The sequence below is a fragment of the Apteryx rowi genome, unplaced genomic scaffold (assembly GCF_003343035.1).
Source record: "Apteryx rowi isolate R43461 unplaced genomic scaffold, aptRow1 scaffold_446, whole genome shotgun sequence".
Classification (NCBI taxonomy): domain Eukaryota; kingdom Metazoa; phylum Chordata; class Aves; order Apterygiformes; family Apterygidae; genus Apteryx; species Apteryx rowi.
The window spans coordinates 18,868-31,637 of record NW_020450701.1 but is presented as its reverse complement, the minus strand read 5'-3'; the positions used below and the strand labels follow the sequence as shown (position 1 = coordinate 31,637).

Sequence of the window (12,770 nt, the reverse complement as noted above, 5' to 3'; positions counted from 1 at the left end):
AGGGAAGAAATTGTGTCTCAGGCTGGCCAAAGAGTCTCTCTGTGTGGTCCATAGGTGAGGCCACTCGGCAGACACTGCTCCCCTCTCCTGATTCCAGCACTAGCTTGAAACGAGGCATCCCCTCCAAAACAAGGCTGGCTGGGCACATGCACTTTGCCCTATGCCCACAGGAATAACAATGGCAAGCAGGGCAAAGAAGAGATGTTTATTTTACAACAGAAAARGAAGTTAAAAAAAAAATTGGGGCATTCAGRTTTCAAGCCAATGCCTTTCCCGTGATAGCTGTCTTGCTTAGCATTTGAGCCAAGGTATTGTTAATTGGCCAGGTAATGCTAAAGGAATGAAATCATTCTTATTTTTGCTAAGAGGAAGGGCCAGCTTGTCTATTGGATGGGGAGGAAATAGGAGGACTTCCCTGTTAAACCACTGGACCTCCCTGGAAGGGAAGAATTTGTTTTTCAGGAGGAAATTAGACATGAGAGGTACTGCGTTCCCCCGTGAGGAAATACTTCTTGGTCAACACAGCCTGAGGTAAAAGGTGTGGAGGAAGAGAGGCTCTCTGCTACCCACAGTGTCAGGACAGCCTACGGCAAAATGCCTGGATATGAGAGAATGGCCTGGCTGATTTAATCTTCAAAGTAAGTAACTGAGGCTTGGTTTTCTCTCATTTCTCCACCTACCTCTTTTATGAGTTTATCTATTTTGGCAGCTGTGAGTAAATGTTTTTATTTGCATTTTGTCTTAACCTGTCTTGAATTAAGTATGATTTCAGTGTAATTGGATACTAATTACTCGTTCCTTGCCAAAGGATGTGGTAAATCTCCACATAGAGCTTGGGGCACCTTGCAAGTTCTCTAGGTTGCCAGCTTGTTCTCCATGATATCCACAGCATTACTGACTGAGCCCTACCTCAGCTGCAGGGGCCAGCTGGACAGGCAATAGCCAGGAGGGTAAAAATGTCTTCTAGGGATAGGGAGCAATCAGGAAGGCTGGCTGGCATGAAGAATTGGAGCAGACCTGGATCCCGAGGGCTTTGGAGGAGTTTGTTGCAGGATTTATGGTTTGGTAAAAGTCCATGTGTTGAGCAAGGAAAAAGAAAAAAGAGAGAAGCTCCCCTTGAGCCAGAATTTAAACCAGCAACCTAAAGTTCATAGAGACTGTAAATCTGCAGTCTATCTCACTACCAGGTGAGCTATCAAAGGAAGACAGAAGTGGACATCAAAGAGTAGGCTCTGCAGCATGATTTCAGACACATACCTTCTTCCCTAGCTGCATACCCCATCCTGTCATTCCTTCCCATTTCTAGCTCTTCCTACCTGTATTTGCTGTCCCCCCAGCCACTAGCCTGATTTCTGACTCTGGTTTCCTCTGAGCATGAGGATGGTTTCTGCCTTGGATCCCGATTCCCGGCTCAGGCCTGCCCAGGCGCCCTGCTGCCCTCCACCGGGGCCCGGTTTCCTGAATTGCCGGCTTCGTGCAGCAGCCCGGGCTGGATCTTCTATTAGAGGTACAGGGAAAATTGAGAAATTAACCTTTTCTATCATCATTCTTAGTCTCATTATTGCAGTAGGGGTAACATCCCTGGGATATCTGCGAAAATACATGGGATCCTGCTATACTGCCCGGCCCAGACATGTGACAGATAACATGTCTGACTACAAAAGTAGGTGCAAGTCCTAGCTGCCCAAATTGAAAAAGATGCTACCCCAATCTCTGCAAATTTCTATGTATAATTACATTTTTCCTGTTATTATGTGCCTGCCAATCATTTGGGCATGCTCACCCCCTTTCATTCACTTTGTGTTTTTTCATGCTTAATCCAGGGAAAACAAACTAAAACCCCTCTGCAAAACAGGAGCTATTTGCAAGTCTCTGCTTATGAAGGAACTGCTCCTCTCACGGCTTGAGGCAAAGCAGGAGCAATCTGGCCTAGTCTTCACTGCTCATCTTATAGCACCTGCAAAGACAGAGGAAAGAAGGAAGGAGAAAGAAAAGAGGATGGAAACAACAGCTTGGTGGTGAGATGTCTCTGGAGGCAGGTATCAGTTTACCTCTCCCTGACTGGATACTGTCTCTACTTTTACCCTTACTCCCCAGCCCCACTGTCCTGCTCCCACTCCCTGTCCTTGGCTTTGCTGTCTCAGCATGACCCTCCATCAGGCTGCGTTTTCACTGGTAACTGCGAGTGACTGAGCCACTTGGGCTGTTCCCTGCTGCTGGGAAGGGAGGGACGGTGCCTCTCACCTTCCCCACGCTGCCCAGCTGCATGGTCCAGTCCCATCACATGCACCCACCAGCTCAGCTGGTTCAACTCACCTTTCGTTAGAAAATTATCCACTTCCTTGCTGGGTTACCCAGGTGACTCAGGTCAGGGCAGCATCCATGGACCACCAGAGCGGGAAGATGGCAGGTTGTGTGGCAGAGAGTGGGTGAGGAGGGGAAGAGGAGTGAGACCTCCTCACTTTGGAGCAACACGCTGTTCAGCTGGCTCATCCTCTTTTCAACCTTTGCCCTCAGTGTCCTTTCTGTTATCCAGAACTTAATATCACAGTGCCCCAAAGATGCACTGATGGACTTGCAGGAGGGCTCATGAGCAAGTCAAGCCAAAAGCTCTCACCCCATTTGCTCATACACCCCCTGGAAGGAGAGGACCTCCTGCTGCGAGGAGCAGGCTGAGCTGAAGGCCCTCCCATACAGTGGCTCAATCGATGCTGTCGTTGGCCAGCTGCCACACGTCTTCAGAGGAGATGAGGTGCTGAGCAGCACCACCATGCGCGGGAGCCCCAGGGGTGCCCAGTGGGGAGAGCCACAGCCCTTTGGTGGTGTTTGGGCATGGCTGGGAGAAGTTGAGACAATGAATCAGTTGTTTTGGACCTCTGCTCAGTGGTTTTAGCCACTTTCCCTTCTTCATAATGTGTCCATTTTAGCTGCTTGGCTGGGCAGAAAAGGAGAGGTTTGCAATGTGAAGGGAAAGGGGTCTGACAGCTGGGACCTGGACTTGCGTGCATGGAAATAGTTTTGAGGTGTTTTCAGTCGGATGCATTCCTGATGTCAGGTATGCTGATGCTGTGATACTATCTCACCTCGGACTCGGGACCAGTTTGGAAACAGCTATAAGCCTGATTGTGCAGGAAAAGGTGGACACCGCTCAGGTGATGATGCAGCCGGTGCTGGAAAATGTGCCCCAGGGCTTGAGCACGTTGGTCTTCCCTCTGCCAGATGAATGATCCAAAGTAATAATGAAAGAAAGAAAAAGAGACCAAGAAGATCAAGGTGTCACTCTGGTTTGAGGGAAGTAGCAAAACCAAATTAACATATATTTGCTTGTGAAAGGTGAAACTAAATCAACTTTTTTCTAAGGGATTGGTCCTGCTTCATCTAACTTTGATGTGACACAGTGCAAAGCCCAGAAATGCAATGCTCATGACTCTCTGCCTATTGCAGTACACAGTAGTCAGGCAAAAACACCGCTGCTGGGGAGGTATGGTAGCAATGCATGTTCAAGTGGAGTTGTGGTGATTAATGTCTGTCTTCAACAGCTCTGACATTTCCCCTGGCAGCAGATGACATTAATCCTCTCCTACTCCTAAGGAACAGGAAAAACAGCCATTCATTTTTTCCCATGCTCCCTAATGTCCAAGGCTTGCTAATTGCACTTTGTTTGCCTAAATAAGCTAGGGCTAGATATCATGCTCTTGCAAACCAGCTGCCCATAGCAGGCAACACTCGTACACACACAGTTTGTTTCCAGTAGCTGGGCTCTCTTCAGTACAGACCTGTTTATGAAAGCCTGAAGTCACAACTGTCAAGCCAGAAGTCCAAAAGCAATCAAAGCTCTCAGAGGAAACAGCTTGGCAGCTTGCTGGCACGCGGGTTGCTATCAGCAATGGGCCCGCATGTTTGGCTGGGGTAAGGGCAGCAAAGGGCTCAGAAACGAAGGCAGCAAGTGTCACCAAAAGATTCTGAGAGTGAATCCAAAATGTAATTAAATTGTGAGGTGTTCCCTGTCTTGCCATGGAAAAGCAAAACCTACTTCGGACCTGACTGACAAGGAAAATGGAGAACAAGATCTGGGCTGTTGTTACCTGCATCAAGTGTACCAAGTGACCAAGACCACAACTACTGCAGCATTGATCTCCTTTCTCCTTCTGGAGATACTTCTTCAACATGGGGCTTTGTACGGATTCAAAGGTAAAGTCCATCTTGACAGTCAAAAAGAGAATTATCCCTGCTTATCTGAGCTCAGAGTTTGGGACAGGAACTAACATGCGCACATTAATCCAGCATGTTGCAATGGGGGGGGGGTATCAATACCACGGTGGAGTCTGGGTTATACTAAACGACAAGGTGCCGATACTATCTTGGTACCTCAGAGCCAGCCTTATCCCCTGAACGGATCAGCTCTGCTCAGCACCACGCAGCCTTCCTTCCTCTGCCTGCCTCAGCTCTGCAGGCCTCTGCCTGTCTCCCTCTCTCTGGTCCTTCTGTGGAGGTCGGACCAAGCGTGGGGCGACGTCTACAGGGCTTTTCTGCTACAGTGTTGTGGAAGTCCGGGCAGATCACATCATCCTTCTCCCAAAAGGAGGAATTCTCCCTGGATGCTGCCAGAGCAGAAAGGCTCTGCTGAACAGCAGGAGCTCACCTGCAGCATGCAGGGGATCCTGCTCGAGGGGGTGTGGGCACAGAGTTTGGGAGCAAAGCAGCATGACACAACTCCCAATATTTGCAAATTGCATGGCATTACAATTTTTTTTTCTTTTGGCACAGGTGTTGTGGCAGGTGATATGACGTGACTTGTTCCCAGCCCGTGGCTGCAGAGCTCTTTCTCATGGTGCAACAACATCAGATAGGGAGCGAGCTGGGACCCGGAGCCCACGGGGAAAGCGGGATTCTTGCCGCACAGCTGCCACCTTCTGCTGAAGAATTCCAGTTTTTCCTCGAGAACAAAAGACCAGCGAAGGTTAGGGGTAGGGGGCACCGCGCACCTCGGTGCCTGCCCGGCGGCCGCGCTGCCCACGCCACGCTCCTGCCGGGGGCATCGGGGCGGGGGGGTCCCGGTGGCGCAGCCCAACACCACCCGCGCCGCGCTGCTATGCGGGGGCCAGTGGCGCAATGGATAACGCGTCTGACTACGGATCAGAAGATTGCAGGTTCGACTCCTGCCTGGCTCGCCTCCGTGCTTTTTGCCCCCTCCCAGCGGGGGAAAAAGGCTGGAAACCTGGAGGCGTGGGTACCCCTGACCCCCCTACGTGCTTAATCAAATGACTATCCATTAAGTCGCTTCCCTGGCAGGGGCCCTGCTGCAGGCCCCTGCGGCCCGGGGTTGGGGCACCAGCGCTGGTCACCGCTCCGGGAGGAGACGCTGGCGTGTGGCCCCCATCTCCTGCTGGGTCCCTCCTAGCCTCCTCACACCCCGGGCGATGGAGCTGGCCCCTCGGGCACCAAAACAAGATATTTTCCCTGCCTTCGTGGGCATGGCCAGGCTGGGAGCTAAAGCGCTTAACCGCAGGCTACATTAGCTGAAGGCGCAGGGTCACCCCTGGGAAAGGCTCCAGACGGGTCTGGGTGTGTATGTGGGACTCAGGACCCGCGGAGGTGTAAACGAGGAGGAGAGAGTCTGGGAGAACTTGCTGGAGCAGAAACTGAAACTGGGCTTGAGTCTGCAAACGCAAGTTTAGTAGATGTCAAACCAGCAAGCCTCATATCCAAAGCCAAATCAGTTAAGCATTGCACATGCAGTAGATTAGGAAATGGGTACTTTTGTGCATGTCCCAAAGAGGATTTTAAAAATAAACCTTTTCTTACAATACTGGAGCTGAGAATTTTCTCTTTGTTGGAGCAGGTGTCCCCTCTGGTACCTGACAGGCTATTTAACACCCCCTCACCCATCTGTTTGCCTGCCCACCTCATTCCCACTATATCAGAGTGAGATGTCTTATGAATGGGCTTTTATAATCTATAGCATCCTTCTGTTATTTAGTGACAAATCTGGTACAAACGATTAAATAGCATATATTCACAGAGCTCTTTTTTGGCTCTTGCTGGAGACCAGATAAAGAAATAATTACGCATTTACAAGTCCGTGATGGCTTCTCCTAAGTGAAGTACAAAAGCCTTTAGCAAACTACACTACTATCCAGGCATTCTAGATACTGGCATTGTAGTAGAAAGCATTTAGTGCATTGAAATATGTGAGCATGCACTAGATGAGACTGAAGCTGGACCAAACAGTTACATTTATGTAATAGGGAAATAGCTCTAGAGCTAGAACAACTGCTTAGCACATAGTAAGTCCTGAGATCAATATCTGCATTTTCTGGTTTTTGCCCCTCCCCCCAGCTTTCATTCTTTTGTACTTCTTTTTTATTTTCTTCTCTCCTTTTCACTAAAGGTAACATGCATTTATGCAGAGGGGCACACATGTCAATGCCTTCTGGGTAGGAGAGAAAAAAAAGTCTTGCCTCAAACTGATCACGAAGTCAGCTTGCAAGATAGAAGAGGAAAAGAAATAGTCCCTTGACCAGAAGAGACACTGGGTGAGCTTTTATTTTGTGAACTATCCTGTAGGAATAGAAAAAAAGGGGGCACCACTGAATGAATGAAAAGGAATGAAGGCGTGGGCATGAATTTCTTCGAAAACTAGGAGCATTAGAAATCTATATATGAAAGGGTAACTCTTAACCAAGCAAAAATCAGTCCTGTAGTCCTGCAGGGTATCGGTGCCTGACAGGGTGCACTGCACCCTGGTGGAAGAAGGAGGAGGAGAAAGGGCTCAGTGTGTGTGTGTGTGTGTGTACGTGCGTGCATGGGTACCTATGCACACACAAAAATGTACTAATTAAGAGAAAGCTAGCTGGAGCCAGTGGTGCAATGCATAAAGAGTGTGACTACAGCTCAGAGGTAAGTAGGCCTGACTTCTGCTGGGCTTGATATGTCTGTTCAAATTGCCTGATGGTAATTTCCTTGCTTTTACTATTCCCACAGACAGTGGGCCTTCCTTGCACTTAAATGCAAAATTTGTCTCAGAAAAACACTCTCGCACAGAGGAGACTCATTCTCAGTTCTTCTGAAGGATAAAAATTCCTTTCTCCCCCTGCTACACAAGCAGACATGGCTGGCTAGCAGCAAGTTTACTCTTTCCGAGGCAGGAGTCATTGTCAAGTGTACTTTTTCGCACACCACGCAGCACCTGTAATGAAAAAGGAGACACGAGGGAGAAAGGAGAGAGGATGGCAGTACAGTAGAAGACAGAAAAAAAGCAGAACCGAAGCGTCGGTCCTGTTATCTACCCCATGCTAAGCCAGCCCATGGCTGTCTGAGTTAAATCCCTTCTGCACAAAGCATTCCCGTGCCCTTTCCCACCGCGCCACCATCTCCCAGAACATCACCCGTGCCCCTCCGCAACGCCACTAAAACACAGGACTGAACATGGTCTCTGCTGCCGCGAGCTAAGGGAGAGCCCGCCGAGCACTTTTACCCACCTCCATGGGGCGGGCTGCGCACAGCAGGGCTCTCTTCGGGAAGGGTTTTCTGGCACAGGGTAAAGCTGCGTGCAAAAAGAGAGGGAGCCTCTGCGGAGCCAGAGCTGACCTGGCAGCGTCAGGATCATTTTGGGAAGGGAGCCCACGGCCCCTCTGTGCAGTCGGATCAACCAGCAAAGGAGACCTGACAAAACTGACCACAAATGAGTCAGACCTGCATGTGCTTTGGCTCCAAATAGGAGAACACCAAATGCTAAAATCCCACTGTCTTCCTTCTCATTTTTTGCACTGAGCTAACTTTGAACCTGCCTATCAGGGATGAATACACCACAGTGAGAAGAAAGGGCTTCTGCACGTATAGCTGCTTTCTTATGTGTGTGCACACATGTGTGCATTACTGAGAGCTTTATAATGCCTCCCAAATAGTTTATTCAGAAAAGCTGCTCATTTCCAAATAAGGTTTCTGGCCCTGTAGTGTAATGTCTCACAAACCATGAGACTATGGCAGCTTAGCCAAGCTCACTTTTTTTCCTAAAATATCTTTCTCCTTACATTTTTTTTCTGCTTTTACTGATCCCACAAATGCTCCCAGATGTCTTCATCACCTTCATCACCAAACAAAATGTAACCCAAGGGAAGGCGCTGAACCTCATCTGCGAAGAAGAGGGCAGCCACGTTTCTGAGGGAGGGAAGGACCCCTTCCCCCTTCCCTTCCCCTGGCAGAGGACCAAGTGTTCTTGTGTTTCTGGTTTCCCTCTGTCTAGAAACACAAGTACTCCCCTACATCTGCTTTCCCTAATGCCACAAGGCAACCCCCATCCTTGTGCACCTTCTTTATAATGAGTATGAGTACAGCTTCGTGTGGTAAAGAAAAGCTATACCGCCAGGGCGGCTGCAGTCTGACTTGGTCTGAAAATCGCACTGCCCTCCTATAATCTTCCTTTGCTGTTTAAAAGGGGCCTCAGCTTGAGCGGGCACCTGCCTGCAGCTGCTGCGCCGCACAACGGTGTGGGCACGTCTGCACTCGCATGCACGTTTCCGGCGGCTCTGGAAGTCGGCTTGCAAGTAAAGCACCCATCCGTTGGATGCGGGGAGGAAGGGAGAGTGTGTCTGGCCTTGTCTTGACTCCCGCCTCCGCACCTCGTCGAACGCCAGCCCCTTCGCTTTCGCTTCTCCTACTAATTCCTGCGGATGCCTCCTCTCCAGCTCACAAGCCGTACGGACCCCCATACCAAACCACACGTTCAGAAGAGAAGAGACGGTCCAGGTTGCTCCTGGAGAAAATCCACCTGTTTCCGTCCCCTCTCTAATGTCCTGGGCCAAGTTTCTCCTACTGCAGTTCAAAAGCAGGTGCGATAGCTGCCTTGCGACGCCCCTGGGCAGCGCAGGCAGCCATAAGGAAGGAAAAGCTTTATGGAAACTTGCAAAGAAATTCAGCACTTTAAAGTTGTATTTCTGAGTCATAGATAGCTTGCCTGTTTATTTGTAAAGCTCCATTCAAATGTACTGTGTTATTCAAATGCTATAAATTAACTCTAATAAAAATAAGATACTTGGCTATATATAGCAATGCAATTGCACTGGGCCATCATGTCAATGCCTGATTATGAATAGGTGTCCTTTTGGTAGAACTGGATGTTTCTATGACAACGTGGACTGTGCAGGCTTTGCGAGGCATCTTGGCACATTTCAAGGCAGGGAGTGAAGAGTGGGGGGCGCTTTCCCCACACGCAGAGCTGCGAAGCCCTGCAACAGGCCCTGTCTGCCGCGGCACATCGCATGGAGCCACGGCTTCCCGAGCCACTCGCACTGCTCGGTCAGTAACTGAGGTTTAGGAAGAGGAAAAATGAAAATCCTCATGCACGGGAAAAGACATAAAGGAAAGGAAGAAAGAGAGGAGGGGGAAAAAAAAAAAAGCGCGTCTCCTTCGAGCCGGAATCGAACCAGCGACCTAAGGATTCCAGTGGGCGGGCGGCGCCTCTACAGTCCTCCGCTCTACCAGCTGAGCTATCGAAGGGACCTACTCGCTGCTTCCCCGCAGCTGCTCAAGCTCCAGCCCGGCGCCCTGCGCACTTCTGAGCATGCGCCCTCGCAACGGCCCGGGCCGGAGGGGCCGCGGAGACTTGCGGCCCCCCCCCCGCGCATGCGTGCGGTGGGTCTCCCGCCCTCCGTGCGGTGCTGGTCGTGGCCGCCTGCGGGCCGCGACGTCCAGCGGGAGCGGGCTCCTCCGCTCCGCCTGGCCTTCTCGCCTCCTCCCCCTCGCCGCGCAGCCTTTCCCGCCCCGCTGTGCTGGGGCGTGTGGCCCCGCGGCTGCCCGGCGCCAGCTGCCGTCCGCTGCGCGGGCCGCTCCGTCAGGCGGCGGCGGCTCAGCTTCTGTGTGCGGCCGGGGCCAGTGGCGCAATGGATAACGCGTCTGACTACGGATCAGAAGATTGTAGGTTCGACTCCTGCCTGGCTCGGGTTTTTTTCCTCTGCCACCTTCGCCCCGCTGCTTTTTCTTTCGCTTTTGTGCCCCCCTCCCCCCATCGGTGCTTGCTTGCAAAGCGGTTTTTGCCACCTTTCCTTGATATCACTGCCATGCAATTTTCTTCACCCCTTCCAAAAGACTAAATTCAGTCTAGACAAAAAATCAGACCAGTCTATTCCCCTCCCCCCCCCTTAGTCTTTCTAGTGTGGGCATCAACGAAAGGTCAAACTTTAAAGAAAACTTTTGGCGCACACAGCCTAAAGACTTCCCCTTTTCCGAAAAAGCCCTAATTTTTTCCTTTTAAATATACACGTTTCCAGTTATATATTTGCCAGAAAATGGGTATGTTCAAGCTCCAGTGGCGCGGACTCCCAAGCAATATTTTACGAGTGTGACCCCAGGAGTAGCGAGTGGAAAAATTACGGAGATGCCACAGGCCCTGAGGGATTGGCATGACCCGGGAGGCCTGCCTTGTGCACGGGGCATATCCGAGCCGCCTCAGAGCCATATTTTGTGGCCTGCACTTGCACCATTCGCTAAAGCAACTGAGGGAAGATGAAGGACAGTGATTCTAGACAGATTAACAGCGCTAATGAGCAAAGTAGGTTATTTGTAACAACAGACGTTGTTCAATATGAACCAAGTTTTGTAATAAACTTCTACTGAAATCTGCGAATGTTCATCTGTGGAGCATTCCCAAACCCGATTATTGAGGATCCCTTACTGGCCTCTCTTACTGAAGTCATTCTTTAAGTACAGTACTGTGTGTGGTTCTTGTATGTCAAAAATACGTTTTTGCAGAATGATGTACTTTTGGGCAGCAAAGATGCTCTCGCAATTCTCAAGACTAATGCAAAATCACTATAAAAATTGTATTCTTTATTCTGCATGCTGGTTTGAGAGACCTCATTGATATTTTTCATGAAATGTTATTCATAAAACTAACCATACTGTACTAGGCCAAAGATGATATCATTCCTCTGCTAGTGGCTAAGAGATTTTTTCCATGTATTTATTGGTGCATCAATGGTGTTCATTTACTGAAGCAGTTAATGTGTTTGAAGAAATGCATATTGAAATTGTCTGAAAAGTTTAAACTCAGCTGGTGGTATATATTATCTTATGGTATCATTGTTACTTTGGAAGACACAATAATCCAATGACATGCCAGGTGTATAAATGGTATTAAATCGTGAGCCCAGATTAAAAAATATGTATGTGTGTGAGGTTTGAAAATATATGTACGTTTGGAGAAAAACAGATGCGAGCCAGGCAGGAGTCGAACCTACAATCTTCTGATCCGTAGTCAGACGCGTTATCCATTGCGCCACTGGCCCGGCACGCAAATAAGGTTTTCTCCTCCTTGCATATATAGGCATATGCCTTTGCTGCGCTACCGCCCCAGCGGCCCCTCGCTTCCTGCCAACCGGGGCGCGGCTCCAGGTTCCCCCAAGCACCGCCCGGAGGCAGCAGCTCCCCCGCGGCGCCGCCCCGCCCCGCCGGCAGGGGGCGCCCCGGAGACCTGGCCCCGTCCCGGGCGCCAGCGGCATTGGCCGCCGCGCTGTGGGCCCTGGAGAAGGCTAGTTCCCGCCGGAGAGCCGCGCGCCCTGCGCATGCGCCCTCCCGTCACAGTGGTGCATCCTTGTGCTGTTGTGGGGAAAAATGGACAGGTCCCTTCGATAGCTCAGCTGGTAGAGCGGAGGACTGTAGAGAAACTACCCGCCCGTAGGAATCCTTAGGTCGCTGGTTCGATTCCGGCTCGAAGGAGACGCGCTTTTTTTTTTTCCCCCCCCCCCTCTTCCCGTACGCTTTCCTGGGACGTAGTTCCAGCGCGCTGGGGAATAACGCACTGTTACATGATTTTGACTATTGAATGCTCGTTACAGCATTTGGTTAATAGATCATTGCTCTATATACTGCTGCATAATTACAGGTTTTTGCCCTCCAGAAAGTTTCTTTTTAATAGGTTTTGTTTAAACAGACGCAGATATATATTATTTTAAGAGGTTACCCGTTTTACAAATTGAGCATCTAAAATAATTGCAGACTTGTGCTTTGACTCACTGACTTTCAGCAGGAGCTATTGCTACACTAACAGAGGACACAGGGCCTGCTGTGTGAATGCCAAAACCCAGTTAATTTTTAAAGCAAAACAAGAGGTATATTGCTCTTATTCCAAATTGCCAGCAACCCTCATGAAGCAAGTCAGTGCAGGAGGATACCTACTGAGATCCCTTTGTCTCATCTCAATTAATTAGGTGTCGAAATTCTGAGGGTTTTTTCAGAACCTCCTCTTCTCTCCCCCAAATGTCTAGACAGTATTTTGCCAGAATAAGGAAGTATCTTTACATTTACATACTGCCACAATAGGAATAAATTTTCAGATCAAGCCAGGTGATATTTAGCATGTGTTAACTCTCTCCACTAGCGGGAAGCTGTGTGTCTTTACCAAGCGTCTTTCCGAGAACACCTCGTACATGTGCGTGTTGGCCAGCGTGCAATAATTCACTCAAGGCAGTTGTCTTCTATTAGTGCTTTTCACATCCTTGGGCAGATGACATCTGCATGGGGACGATGGAGCCCTCTTGCAGGACACTCCTGGCACCTGGGGGTCACCTGTTTCCCCATCTCTGGAAACAGGGCTGGGCCCCCTCTGAAATGCAAATGCAGGGCGGTGGTACAAGCAGTTTTCAGTCTCTGCTGTTCCTCTTTCTTGCTCTGGTTTAGGGCTGACCCTACCAGCTAACCGTTTTCTTTGTCTGCTGTTTTATTATGAAATGGAGCCAAACTGTCCCTGTCATGGTGGACTTGTGCTTGGCTGC

The 12,770-nt window shown here is 49.8% G+C and overlaps 5 non-coding genes across 5 annotated transcripts; 3 read left to right on the top strand and 2 right to left on the bottom strand.

Moving 5' to 3' along the window:
• Positions 1-5,098: 5,098 nt before the first annotated feature.
• TRNAR-ACG lies at positions 5,099-5,171 on the top strand. The gene has a single exon. It is a non-coding gene; the product is annotated as a tRNA-Arg (tRNA).
• Positions 5,172-9,404: 4,233 nt separating this feature from the next.
• Positions 9,405-9,498, bottom strand: TRNAY-GUA. The gene is made up of 2 exons: positions 9,462-9,498; positions 9,405-9,440 (listed from the first exon to the last, which is right to left on the bottom strand). It is a non-coding gene; the product is annotated as a tRNA-Tyr (tRNA).
• Positions 9,499-9,867: 369 nt separating this feature from the next.
• On the top strand, positions 9,868-9,940 carry TRNAR-ACG. The gene has a single exon. It is a non-coding gene; the product is annotated as a tRNA-Arg (tRNA).
• A 1,272-nt stretch (positions 9,941-11,212) lies between these two features.
• Positions 11,213-11,285, bottom strand: TRNAR-ACG. The gene has a single exon. It is a non-coding gene; the product is annotated as a tRNA-Arg (tRNA).
• Positions 11,286-11,621: 336 nt separating this feature from the next.
• TRNAY-GUA lies at positions 11,622-11,715 on the top strand. The gene is made up of 2 exons: positions 11,622-11,658; positions 11,680-11,715. It is a non-coding gene; the product is annotated as a tRNA-Tyr (tRNA).
• The last annotated feature ends 1,055 nt before the right edge of the window (positions 11,716-12,770 follow it).